Source organism: Ischnura elegans, chromosome 7, assembly GCF_921293095.1.
Source record: "Ischnura elegans chromosome 7, ioIscEleg1.1, whole genome shotgun sequence".
In the NCBI taxonomy this organism is placed as follows: Eukaryota; Metazoa; Arthropoda; class Insecta; order Odonata; family Coenagrionidae; genus Ischnura; species Ischnura elegans.
Genome location: NC_060252.1, coordinates 115,612,472 through 115,625,927, shown reverse-complemented (window position 1 = coordinate 115,625,927; position 13,456 = coordinate 115,612,472). Strand labels below are relative to the sequence as shown.

The 13,456-nt window shown below is 38.8% G+C and overlaps 1 protein-coding gene across 1 annotated transcript in view; it reads right to left on the bottom strand.

The window, feature by feature from the left end:
* The window catches only part of LOC124162621, a 140,873-nt gene extending 133,806 nt beyond the window's left edge, over positions 1-7,067 (bottom strand). Inside the window, exon 1 of the mRNA XM_046539208.1 lies at positions 6,927-7,067. The gene's annotated coding sequence lies outside the window, so the exon portion shown is untranslated. The remainder of the gene's footprint in view (positions 1-6,926) is intronic.
* Between the last annotated feature and the right edge of the window lie 6,389 nt (positions 7,068-13,456).

Sequence of the window (13,456 nt, the reverse complement as noted above, 5' to 3'; positions counted from 1 at the left end):
CTTCTAGCTTGAAGCAATAAAATTACGCTAGTATTCAACGTAATAGAGGCTAAGAGAATACTCGATCGGGCACTATAATGGGAGTTCAGGTGAGAGAGAATATGACGGGCTGCCGAGCGGCGTCCAGGAAAAAAACGCAAACGAGGGACGTGCATCCAAGGAGTTGAACCGAAACACTTTCGCACCGATAGTGAATGAGTAGAGGATAAAAAAGTGAAGAAAATTCCCTTTCATCCACCAACGGCCTTTCTCCGAGAATGTGTCGGTACGGCACAAAAAACTTAACGGATGGATTTGAAAATCTCAGTGTCCACGACTTAACGGCTAAGGCGCGTCATCAATGTAATTCAACCGTGATTTTTAACAGCCGACAATGCCAAAGTGATTTTTTCATTCTACCATTAAAAGTATAAATTTTCCCCCAAAATACTAATAAAACAAATTACTAATTGTATCTAACAATAGTTAGTCATCATACGTCATCAATCCTAAGGTTGGTCTGACACACCTCTCCCCTATCGCCTAATCTTCTCACTCCTGAATAATTCTTCTTTGCATTTTCTCATCCGTGGCCGATCCACCCCTCGACCTGCCCTTAAAGAATGATTTTCATTTCTTCTGCTACCTATTCCACGGAAGAATTGAAAGATTTTCTGTCTCCATAGAAAAATCGTAAATGTATTAAGTGATGGTTTCGCTGGTGGTTTCGCCCAGGCCGCCTTGATATCGCTCACTTCCCTATGCCATTCCTTCCTCTCCTCCACCCCTATCCTCACCGTCGTCGGCGTGCTCCCTAGCGCTGCATTCCTTTCGCTCTGCACCCTCCCGAGGATGACTGGCCGTGGAAGCTTGGCCGGCCCTGGTGCGCTGTACTCTTCTGAGGGCGTGCCCTGGGTCCGCATCCGCTGTCCCTTCATCTACACCAAGTCATCGAAACACTTCTCGCCTACCATTCTCGAAAATGTACAAACTATGGTTTGAATTCCGAAATTAATCTCTCAATAAAAATGAACTTTTGTGTACACAAAGAGTGAACAAACTGCAAATTCTTGATAACTAAACCAATTAATATAAAATTTTGTAGATAGCTGCAGGATAAGTTAATAAACATTGCTGACAGAGCTGATTGAAGCTTCCACCCTCGCGGTGGTTACCACTTCAATTTATATTCAATTAACTTTTAGTTGTGCTCATTTGATAGTCTTATTCAAACGCTACAAAAATAATTGCGGTCATTATTTTTGTGAAGCCAAACATTTTTCAATTATTGAACGTCGAATTCATCAATTCGAGTATTCCTCAACAAAAATTTCCCTGCGACCAACCTCTCTACTTGCATTCCACTTAGATCGTTCCTTACAAAATGGCTCTCTTTTTAGTTAAATGAGATAAATTATGTATCTAGCACCTTCTTTGATGATGGACGTAGTTTTTCAGTTGTTCGTGAAATACTGTTCGGGAACGTAGTTTTTTTTTCATAAAAATGCTGTTTTCAAATGTAGTTAACTTGAAAAGAATCAACTTATCAGAAAGCTTTATGCTACGTTTTTTACTTAAAATTTAGTCCACTGTCGATTTATGCAGTTAAAAGCAATGTCCACCACAGAAACGGGTGGAAAGCTCAATCGGAATTGTGTCACTAATGTTTGTACTGACTTTTTCTTGCTTTGTGCAAACTTAAGTCACTTGGTTTGCATTGGCATTGGGCCTGAATGCGACGGCACCGAATGTCCAGGGAATGAGCATCTAGTCGGCTGAAGTTGATGCAGGGTTCGCACTGTGCAAGATTCAACATTCACTGGCACCTCCTCATTTTTCAATGACACTATCAGAACTTTTCACGGGTATACTTTTATCACTTCACACCAAGGACTCCATATCAGAAAATAATGAGGGAGTGTGTAGGGCTGTTATAGTACTGAGACCGATTGAAGATTAAGTGTTTCCCGACACCAAGCAATTGACTTATTTGGAGAAATTTCACTGAAAAAAGCAGCATCGACTGCAAAAATAGGAAATAATGTGAAATATGTTTATCATAAAAAGTACTCCTCAGATTTAGAAGCTCCACAACAATTATCAATTGAAAAAACTACGACGAATGTTTAGGGCTGGAATTAAAGCGTATAAGGGATGACGAAAAACTTTTAATGACTGTTTCAGTTTTTTTACTGACATTTCTCTGAATTTTTGCGGATCTCAAATTTACTGGAAATTCCAGGTGTTAAGGATGCTTATGAACCATATGATTTGGAGGAATATTTGGGTCTTTCATAAATATTTTTATGGTTATTACATTTATAAGCATTTTATATTATTGCTAATAACATTGGAGCCGAGGGTTTCAACGCTGGACTTCGCTTTTAGTTTCGTGCGCATCCGGAGTTTTGCTCGAATTGACATTTCCTTTGATAGATCTACTGGTTCCAAAATCATCCAAACTACTTAACCCCCTGTCGAACTTTGGAATTTGTATCGTCAGTCAAATAATCCTGATTAGAAGGTCAAAGAGTTTCAGCCTTTCTTACTACAACAAGAAAATAAAAATAGATGAGGGGAATAGTATGAATCGTTCAATTTAAACAGAAAGAAACACCTCAGTTGAAGCTGTTTCGAAACAAAACATGTTCCCTCAATGAAAAAAAATGCAAGACTGATTCCGTCATGGCTGGCGGGAATATGTCGACGAGAATTTAAAGAAATGTGGAAAAATTGCAGTTTTATACTGTTATCATTACAATTTTATGAAACGGATGCAAAAAATACTTATGCTCTAGGCACTTGTAGTAGGTTGCAATAAAAACTTGAAAAGCATAAAAATAATTTTTCAAATCCGTTGTAATAATATGAAATCTAAATAGCAACAAACACGACAATGATAACGAAAGGGTTTCACGAAATTGGCTTCAATTTTCACAGAATCAGAAAAGTTGGCTCGTCAGGATTTATATGAGAGTCAATTAAATGAATACAATACCTGTACACATATCCGTTAGATCATTAAATTACACTCAAGTATTAGTTATTGATGCTAATTAAATGCTATCACTGTAAAAACTTTCCGCCAAAACTTTCCCTCTACCTCATAGAATCTTCATTTTGCCGAAAAGGTCTTCCCCCATTTTTTGAAAATTCGAAAACATTATGTTCAGAAATCTCCATTTCTTATAGTGACATACTTCAATGATGTGAGCAGTGACCGAAATACGAGGGCTCAACGGTTTGTTGTACCTACACTGTGAGCGAACCACTCGAATCGAAGAGGAGGCAGTCCTTGGTGTGAGTGAATGGCTTTGGCGGGCCGTTTCGCAAATTCAACAAGGCTGGCCCAAAATTCATCAGCAAAATTCTTACTCAAGATTTTAATTACTATGCCGGTTACTTTAAGGAAATCCCAAATTTCACCTTGAGCAATGCTACATCAATTCATACAATTTACTTATTTAGCATTACACGAATTTAAGGAGAGAGATCGTAACCACTTCACAATTGACGTATGCAAGTAGTTATGCTCTAAAAAGACTCCATATTTGACACCTTAACAACAATAATACGTCATAATAATATACGCTCTTATTTTAAAACACTCAATGCTAAAAATATGTATTAAAGCAACCAACAAATATGTGCAAGGGAAAAGTTTTGCGATGTCAGGAGAAGAAAATAAATATCAGTAAAAATTTACAAAAATGGAAATAGATGAGATCAGTAAAAAGTTGCTTCATGGTAATAATAACTTTCCAATCTTCTTCCTGACGGCATATTTTTATAGTGACAGCACAATGACAAGAATTAGCAGCGACTACTGAGCCAGATGGTTAACCAAGAAATGTTACCTTGAGCTAAAGACACCGGCATTTGATTTGTTACGGAACAAACTTAATTTAGAGGCAAAACTGCCTTGCTAATCGAATCCCTGGTCAAAATAAACATATGAGTAATATGTTTAACACAGGCTTAGATGAGGACATTATTAATCCAGGGGATTAGCATTTAATATTTTTCTTCAAGTAAAAGAATAATTCATCTCATTTCTTGTTCATTAATAATACGAATTCTTGTTCTCATGATAACGATAATTCATGATAACGTACGTCAAAGTGAATAAAAAAATTAAAGCCAAAACAGGCAGCTTTCTGAGCCGTTCGACGAGCAATGTTATTGCATCAGTCCTTGAAAAATGATGACAGGCCACTCATGTTGGAATTCGCCTATTCACTCATATTGGTGTAACGAATTCGCCTAAGAGAAATTGACTTCCTTACACAGGTATTTTCAAGCAAATTCAAACACTCCACTTTCCTTTTCCGATTGGAATTTTCATCGAAAGATATTTAAGAAAAATGTAAAAATGACCACGGCCAGCAAAGAACATTATTAGGGAGGTTGGCTAAGCGTGCAATAGCTCTCCCATGGGGTGCGTATTCCGATGTGGGGTTCGCTGAGAAATCCTTAGAGAATCGGGGCTCCCCCCTCGCCGCTCATGCCGATTGCGCTGCAAATGCTCGCTTTAAAGTAGCGGGGAGAAATACCAAAAGAGATCATCCAAATGGAACATTTCACAGCAGATCTCGTGGCTCGTATAGTTAAGAAAAGAGAATTCATTATTCCATATACAACTTGAGAGGCCCTTTCCAATGGATTCCCTGCAAACTGGGACTCGAGGATACCCACTCCATAATGTTACCGCAAATATTACTGTTATGCATGCATTTTATGCAGCCCAAGATATACTTTCGAGAGAATGCGATCAACAGAGTAGAATATACTGCAGCAGAGGTTGTTAGTGGTCATGTGCTTATATTACGAATTTCCCATTCACTCAAGGCTGCAAATGACGCCTCAAGCACTTCATTTACCTTGACTCATTTTTTTCCCAAAAAATTATTGATTATGATTATTTAAGATAACATCTTTAACTACATGACCAAAAGATAGAAAAATCGCGTCTTTACGGAAGTATAAAATTTCTTACAATTCGAGGCACTGTCATTCTTGCTCATAGTGACGTATAGCAGGGTAAGATGTCGTTTTTTTTACAAGCATTTGATCACCGTTAAAGGAGCATATTTAATTATCACATAGTAAAAAGTCCGTGAAAATTGATATTATTTTTTCAATACTCCCAATGAGGCATAGCATTAAGAAGCACAAAAAAAGGAGCGTACGCTGAACACTTCCCGGCAAATCCTAGAGCTACTTAGTCTGCCATAGTATCAGTCGTATGTGTGAGGGCAGAAATCGAGGGAGCAACACGTGATTCATTCACGCTTGACATTGGTGATATTTGGGGCAAAAATTCGGAGGATAACTAAATATTCTGGTAACGTTATTTCGTTTGCAGGTCAGAAAATAGGATCTATTGACTGGAGATCTGGAATCAAATGCAGGATGGGATCAGAGAATTGGGATTGCAATTAAAATCAGAGAAAGGCAGCATTTTAGAACGTTTACTTGGTTTGAATTGGCCTCGTTAAGTTTATCATCAAATGGGAGAACAGGGTCTACAAAAAAATTTTCCGGAAGACGTCATGCCACCAAGAATACGTTATATCGATGATATTTCGAGCAATGATAAATTTCCATTGGTAATAGTGCTGCATTTCGGACAGTAACTATATCTATCGAATAAGCTACGCTGTTGAAAGGTCGAAAATAGAGCCTTAGGACGGTAGCAATTTACTAAATCACTAATAGAGAGGCAAAGGGCTCCCAAAGAATGCATTCGGTCCGTGATTTTACGAGTAGGGGGCCAGTCCCTCGCTCGCGCTTACTTTAGGGTTTTCGTTTTGGGTGTCCGAGGGCCTGATGATATAAACATGATAGCCATGTAAATCACAGCGAAGGAGGGTTCTCTAGTCGGACTCTAAATATAAAATCACAAAGACGGATGAATATGCCTCGAAAGAAGGAATTGGATCTCTGGACGAAGACAGTCCTTCATCCAAGAAAGTCGTCCTTCCGTCGGGTAGAACAGCGTGAAATATTCTCCGTATATATGATATGAAGACTCTATTTAAGCCAATGATAGAACTAAAAAATTGCCTGAGGAGTGTGACGGACACAACAACGGTCCAAGTAGTAGGAGTGTACGAGATGCTGCCAATATTGTTCTAAGGAATGCATTGCATGCGAAACTCCGTGAAAACCAGAATAGAAGAGCAAGAGCGTTGCCTTTGGCAACCATTGAAGTCAGCGTCGGCGGACCATGCAACCTCAGAACACGCGAGTGACGTTCAGAAAACCAAAGTAATTGCAAAGGTGAAAAACTCGAAGCTATGGCTAATCCGAGAGTTTTTGGAAATTAAGAAATGCGGTCAGAACCTCAATTGGGACTGAGGCTTAAAAATCAGCCACACGATGGATCCAGCTCTGAAGTTACTCAAAAATGATATGACAACGCCTCCATCCCCTCCCTCTTCTACCTCATCCCCTCCTGATACATACCCTCCATGGAAAATTACCCTTATTCCCTCATAAAGAGAGACCAGAAGCGCCCACGAAACGTTGGGTAAATAACCAAGTAAGAAGTCTGGGCACACCCAAAAAACATCATAACCCTCTTTGTCACCCTCCATCATCACCCCCACCATCATCACCACCTTTGTCACCCTCCACCGATTGAAATGCCTTTGCAAAAGTCGACACAAAGTGCGCACCAGCGATCCGAATTTCACTTTGGATGAAGAAGGGGATGTTAACAGACATTTAAATCCAAGAGGATGTGATCTATCACATTCATAACTTTGCAATTACATTGCTTGCGATTGCATAGCATTGGAAAAGAGTGGATCGCTCCTCAGTCATCGTCGCGTCGCGGGAATCCATGAAAACTGATGGAAATGGGAGTGGAAACAAACTTCGTACGGGATACAGTTCCCTCGGACACAGCAAACCAACCCCTCAAAAGCAGGAATCAAGCTCACCTGGGGCGAGAGATGCAGTGGGCGGTGGCAGCGGTGACGCTCTCTCGTTGCGCGCCGTCGAAGGGAACTCTCGTTGCCGCTGGGAGGTGTTGTCGGTGCGCCGTCGGAGAGAGTGAGTGCTCACGCTATGAGCGCCGAAGAGAGAGTGAGTCGCGGAGAGTGAGCAGCTCTGAGTGTGTGTGGCAGGGGGAGTGGGGATTGGGGGGGGGAGAGAATGGGCATTGAGGGGAAGATTAGCGATCGCACCATACGTATCGGCAAAATAACACATTCAGCCAAAATTATGTCACAAGTCCACTTTAATATATAATTAAAAGGAAAATGAATTCTGACTATCTCAGAACGTTTTGTTGATACAAATTAGTACAAAGGATGCGCCTTTTGGCGTGAAATAAGTCATCATCATCATCATCATCACTGGTCAACAATCCTAGGATTGGTTTGACGCAGCTCTCCACTCAGTTCTCCTATCAGCTAATCTTTTCACACCTACGTAATTCCTCTCTTTTACATCTCTCTTTGCTTGTTCCATATATTTTGTCCGAGGTCTTCCTTTTCCATTCTTGCCTTCCACTTGCCCTTCGACGATTGTCTTCATCAGGCCATCATGTCTCAAGATGTGGCCTATAAGGTTGTTCCGTCTTCTTATTAAGGTTTTCATGAGGCTTCTCTTCTCTCCTACCCTTCTTAGGACTTCCTCGTTACTAACTCGGTCGATCCATTTGATTTTCATCATTCTTCTGTAGCACCACATTTCAAAGGCCTCTATCCTTGCTTTCTCCGCTGCGGTCATTGTCCATGCCTCACTTCCGTAGAGGAGCATACTCCAGATGTAGGTTCTTATAAATTGTTTCTTTACATCCATATTTAAGTTTCCCGCTGTAAGCAGGTCTCTCTTTTGGTGGAATGCTCTCTTCGCCTGGGCTATTCTGCTGATAATTTCTTTCTTGCTTCTCCCGTCATTAGTTATCTTGCTTCCCAAATAACAGAATTCATCCACCTCTATCAGTTTTTGCCTCCCTATTTTAATGTTGGTCTTGACTTCTTCTCCTCTGCTGAATACTAAGATCTTGGTTTTCTTCGTGCTTATTTTCAGTTGATATCTACTCATTACCCTACCCATATTAACCAGAATATTTTTCAAATCCTTCTCAGTTTCTGCTATAACGGCTATGTCATCGGCAAATCTTAGCATGCTTATTTTTTCTCCATGGATATTCACTCCCAATGTCTTTTCTTTGATTTCCTTAATGGCTTTTTCAATGTAAACGTTGAAAATTACGGGTGACAATGTACAGCCGTGTCGCACTCCTTTCTTAATTCTTGCTTCTTCACAGCTGGGCCCTGATTTTATCACTTCTACTTGGTTTTTGTATAAACTGTGGATGATTCTTCTGTCATTATAAAGAACCCCAATTTCCTTTAGAATTCCAAGCATTGTGCTCCAATCCACGTTGTCAAATGCTTTCTCTAAGTCCACAAACGCTACGAATGTTGGCTTGTTCTTTTCCATTTTCTTCTCTATGAGCAGTCTTAGGGCCAATATTGCTTCCTTGTGCCTTTGTTTTTTCTGAATCCAAATTGGTCCTCATCCAAGTACTCTTCTGCTTTTCGTTCTATTCTTCTATAGATGATCCTTGTCAGTATCTTTGATTCATGTGAAGTAAGGCTTATGGTCCTAAAATGTTCGCACTTCTCCGCTCTTTTCTTCTTAGGAATAGGGATTATAATGTTCCTCTCGAAATCCTTTGGTATCTCACCTGTCGTATACATTTCACTAATGATTTTGTATAGCTGGTTCAACGTCTTCTCTCCTGAATTTTTTAATTAGCTCTGCAGGAATGTCATCAATGCCAGATGCTTTATTTATCCTGAGGTCTCTTACAGCCGTATCAAATTCCGATCTTAAAATTGGGGCTCCCATGTCATCGGTATCCACTTCCCTCTCGTTTTCGATAGCATTCGTTCTGAGGCGACTTCCTTTGTACAAATCATCCAGATATTCCTTCCATCTCTTCCCTTTTTCTTCGTTTTCAATCAATAGTTCTCCGTTTTTGTCCCTTAGGGTATTACATCTTACGCCCCTTTCCTTAAAGTGGTTCCTCATAATCCTATAAGCGGCCTCTACTTTTCCATGTTTAAGATCGTTTTGCACGTCTTCGCAAATGCTTTTCATCCACGTTTCTCTAGCCTTCCGCGCTTTACGATATATTTCGTTCCTTATCCTCTTGTAACGATTCTGTCCTTCCTCTGTTTTTGCAGCCTTGTATTTTCTTCTTTCTTCAATGAGATCTAATACTTCCTGCGTGATCCATGGTTTTCTCATAACGACTCTTCTTTTACCAAGAACTTCCTCAGCTGCCTCCTGCAGACCACTTCAAATGGTTTTCCAACTCTCTTCCATTGGTTTGTTGGTCGTATCCTCCCCTATTTTATTTTCCCCTATTTAATTTATGCCTAAGTCAACGGGGATAGTATTCCATAGAGAGATGAAATATCTATCGCCAATGTTACCAAATTCTCGTTCAAGTTAGGGCACCATTTTCTCCTCGATGATGGTTACTTAGCCAACTAAAAAACCGGTTTCACACGCAAGAATTCCTATTTTAATTGCCTTTAAATATGCTTCTTAATTTCATACGAGCAGCGCCACCAAATTTTGTTTAATCTTTGCCTTCTCTTGAAGCCTATACATTGAGCAAGCACGGAATTTCAATAAATTCATAAATCAATTCGGCTTCGAACTTCTTTTCGATTTCAGTTTATTAAGTTTTCCCAATGCAATCCTAGGGAAACTCTAGTTGGGCATAGAATATTGAGCAAAGCATTGCATTACTATTTGAAAACCGACAAACGATTTCTTGGAGGTTTCAAAGTGGCTACAAATATTCTTTCATTCTGCTTTGAGGAACTCTAGGAGTTTTCCCTCGTACGAGGAAGAAGGGTACGCCGTGACACATCGCACATGCAGCTATTGTTAGGGGCCTTTAAGCTGGTAGGGACGACGCGGAAAAAGGTAGTCAAAATTCACTCAACAGTCAACTGCCTAAATGGTTATGCAATACAGGAGTTGAATTTCAACAAATAAATAAGCGCGCAAGAATTCAATAACCATGCAACATCCTCTGGACCTTGTCATAGTTTCTGCGCAGTTTCTAGATCAGGAAAATTTCCACAGAGTGTGTGCAGTATCAAATCATCCGTCACTGGGACTTGATCCGAGGAACCTCTAAGTCGTTGCATTAAACCCACTACACCACCGAGGCGATTATGCCCGGAGGCAGTCTCCATGCCCAATATGTCGGCTTTGTCGACAGATATCCCGACGAGAGTAAACTCTATTTTAGGTGAGTCGGGGGCGAAGCATACTTCGGAGAATATGGGAAAGAAGTAGGAATAGAAGAAATAATAACTTTGCTATTTCCACGTGGTAATTTATTGAGACCGACCATGGTTTCGTTGCATTATTAATTATAGTAATTCATTATATTGATATAATTTATTAATGATATTGATAATATGGGAAATAATTGGTATCTAGATCTTTTGAGCGTTGTCATAATGCGATAGATACTATTACTTCCCCGGTATCTCCGGAAAGTCGTCGACATCAATCAATCTCGCTGCGAAAGCCTACGTTCCAAGTAGTTCCTGATCTGGCCGATTTCGGACACCAATGAGCTTTGCGTTAATTTTTCCGCCGCTGTACATGAATGAAACTTTTACGAAATTATTGAGGGATAGAAATTTCATGAAAAATTAAGAGGAGAATAGGTTGAACGATAAAGAATTGGGAAAAAAGTAATGGAGTAAAACGTTGTGAAATGATTAAAATTTCTCGAAATAGTCAGCATTATCTTGAGTAAAAATAGTGGAAACAGTTTGAAACTGTATACTCATCTCTTGAAAAAAGGGAAAAGGTAAAATAGGCTATTTAGTATTAGAGTTACTAATTACTTTATGGGATCGCATCTAAAATCAATGGAATGAGTGTAATACTTCGGAGAATATGTATGGGAGATATTTACTTCGGAGAGGGAAAGAATTCTTAGCTGCCTCTTTTGCGAGTTGTCTAAATGCGATTGATATGATTACTTCCCCGGCATAAGGGGTATATAGCTTTTAAAATTCCCGGATGTATGAGAGTATACGAAGGAAAAGTTTTGGAAGACAAGTAGTGCCTGATCTGGCCGCTTTCGGACGCCAATAATCTTAACGTTAATTTTTTCCTCCACTGTGCTATCTTTAATTTGAATAAAATATTTTTACAAGATTCATGTTTTTATTTGAAATAGAAAGAATTTTGTTTCTTCTCTGTAAAATAATGTTCATACATAATTTATTAATACTTAATAAAATGCAGCAATTGGCCGCATTACGAGACAGGCCGGCGGAGAATTGGCGGCTCTCTACCCGGATGTCGATGCAGGCGTTGGAGTCACCAGCAGTGGACTGGACGATTCAGCCAGGCCCTGATTTCAAACACTGATTTGAATGATAATCATAAATATGAACAACAAATAAAGTAGTTTAAACCATAGGCATGAGTTTCAATATTTATTAAACAGCAACTTGAGTGAAAATGAACCAAAATGAGCAGCAGCAGATGCTTCCCACGGTGAAGTAAATTGTTCTTTGCCGCACTTGTAAGAATTCACGTGCTCATGCTGGAGCCAACTCGTGAAGACCTTCCAAGTGAATTATATTTGGAGGGAGGCAAAGAAGAGGGAGGGCACCGATGCGTGTGTTCGGATCCGATGGGAATATTTCGCAAACTGAGATATCCCAGAACTCAAAAAAGGTGTGGTTTTCATTTACGACAATGCCCGACCACACTCGACGAATGCGACAAAAAGGCTCCCACGATTGTCCGCGATTTTTAGTAATGTCACCTATAGGGCCTAGTTGAAATATGCCTAAAATTTATGCACTTACTATTATTTAAATCTTCCAATTTAATTTTGAATCCGAGGGTTTGAACGTTGACCTCACCACTTGATATTACTTGATGATGACTTGCTGTTATTACTCGGTTACTTTTAAGTGCTCTTCTTTATTAAAGTTTACTCCAGAGTTGTAACTGTGAATTTATCCTGAAAAAAAATTTGTGAGTCCGATTTTTAGTATGATTTGGTCCAGTCAGATATGGCCTTAAAGTGGGTGCCTTCCATTAACAAGCCGAATGTTGAAGATATTTTTAGTTTTGGAATCAAGCCTCCAAAATTTAAACATTTATTTGAATCTTAGTTTTCTTGCTGGAATGTCTAATTTATTTTCAGAGTTGTACGCATACATATGTATTCATTTCACAACATTTTTTAATATATTTCACTATGATGGCTGTATGATTTGAGCTTTTCAAGCCTTTTAGAGTTATTTTTCGGTAAATATGGTGTGGGTAAGCTCATGGTTTGGATTTTAAATTCTTGGCAAAAGCAATAAAACTTCTCCGACCATAGAGATACCCTTGGGTATTTACATTTTGTAACGCTACAGCTGCTTACGTTATTGAAAGCAAGAACCACGTTGTTTGAGACATATTTAAGTCCGATGGAGTGTCTGCGTTGCTAAACACCATGCATTATTTGTTTTGTTTTTGAGATCGTTTAATTTATAGTAATTTTCAGTTCGAATTCTGAAAACTGCTCCAATGGCTGCTTGCTTAAGAGCTCTTACGTCCCACCAGCATCGCCTAAAACATTTTAGCATTCACATCTTCAAGATTAAGGAGAAGCTTCTGTACATTTCACAGAGAGTGGTATCCAAATGTTGTGATGGGCGATGCTATTATATTCTTTATAAATATTTGTGTGGGATGGGAATGGCGTCAAATACTCTCTTAAACACAATTGTAAAGAACCAAAAGAGAATATTGAAGTTAATTGATACAGATGGTTTGAACTATTTTTGTAATTCTGACCTGAAATCACTGTGTATTAAATATAATATATTACCTGTGAATAAATTGCTGAAATGGCTCATTATTATAGAGAACTATTTCAAAAATGACCAAAAAATTAAATGTAATAATACACATTCTATGGACAAACGCAACAGTCCTTTGTTGAAAACTTATCTTTATAATAACCTGTAAGGTAAAGGTTTGCCTCGCTATGCTGTACCTCATACCTTTAATTGTATACCAAAGGCTTTATGTAACCTCAAATCTTTGGCCGATATTAAAAGAAAAGTGAAAGAATGGTTAATAAGTGATATTGTAAACTTGTAATTTCTTTATTTTAATCTGAAATGCTATGATCTCAATGTGCCACATGTTGAATAAATGGAACCTTCTGACAAGCCGTATGGCTTAGAAGGACTAAATATGTATATGCAAATAAAGGCAATAATAATATATTCAAAATTAAATGATATTTTGCTTGTTGTATTGACTACACGTTTTTCATTTGAAGATATACTTAAATGTACAATTTCATAAAATGACAATAAGATATATATCAGAAATTTTTTATACATTGTAAAATTTTAAATTTGGTGACTATCTATTTTATTACATGTTGCAAATGACT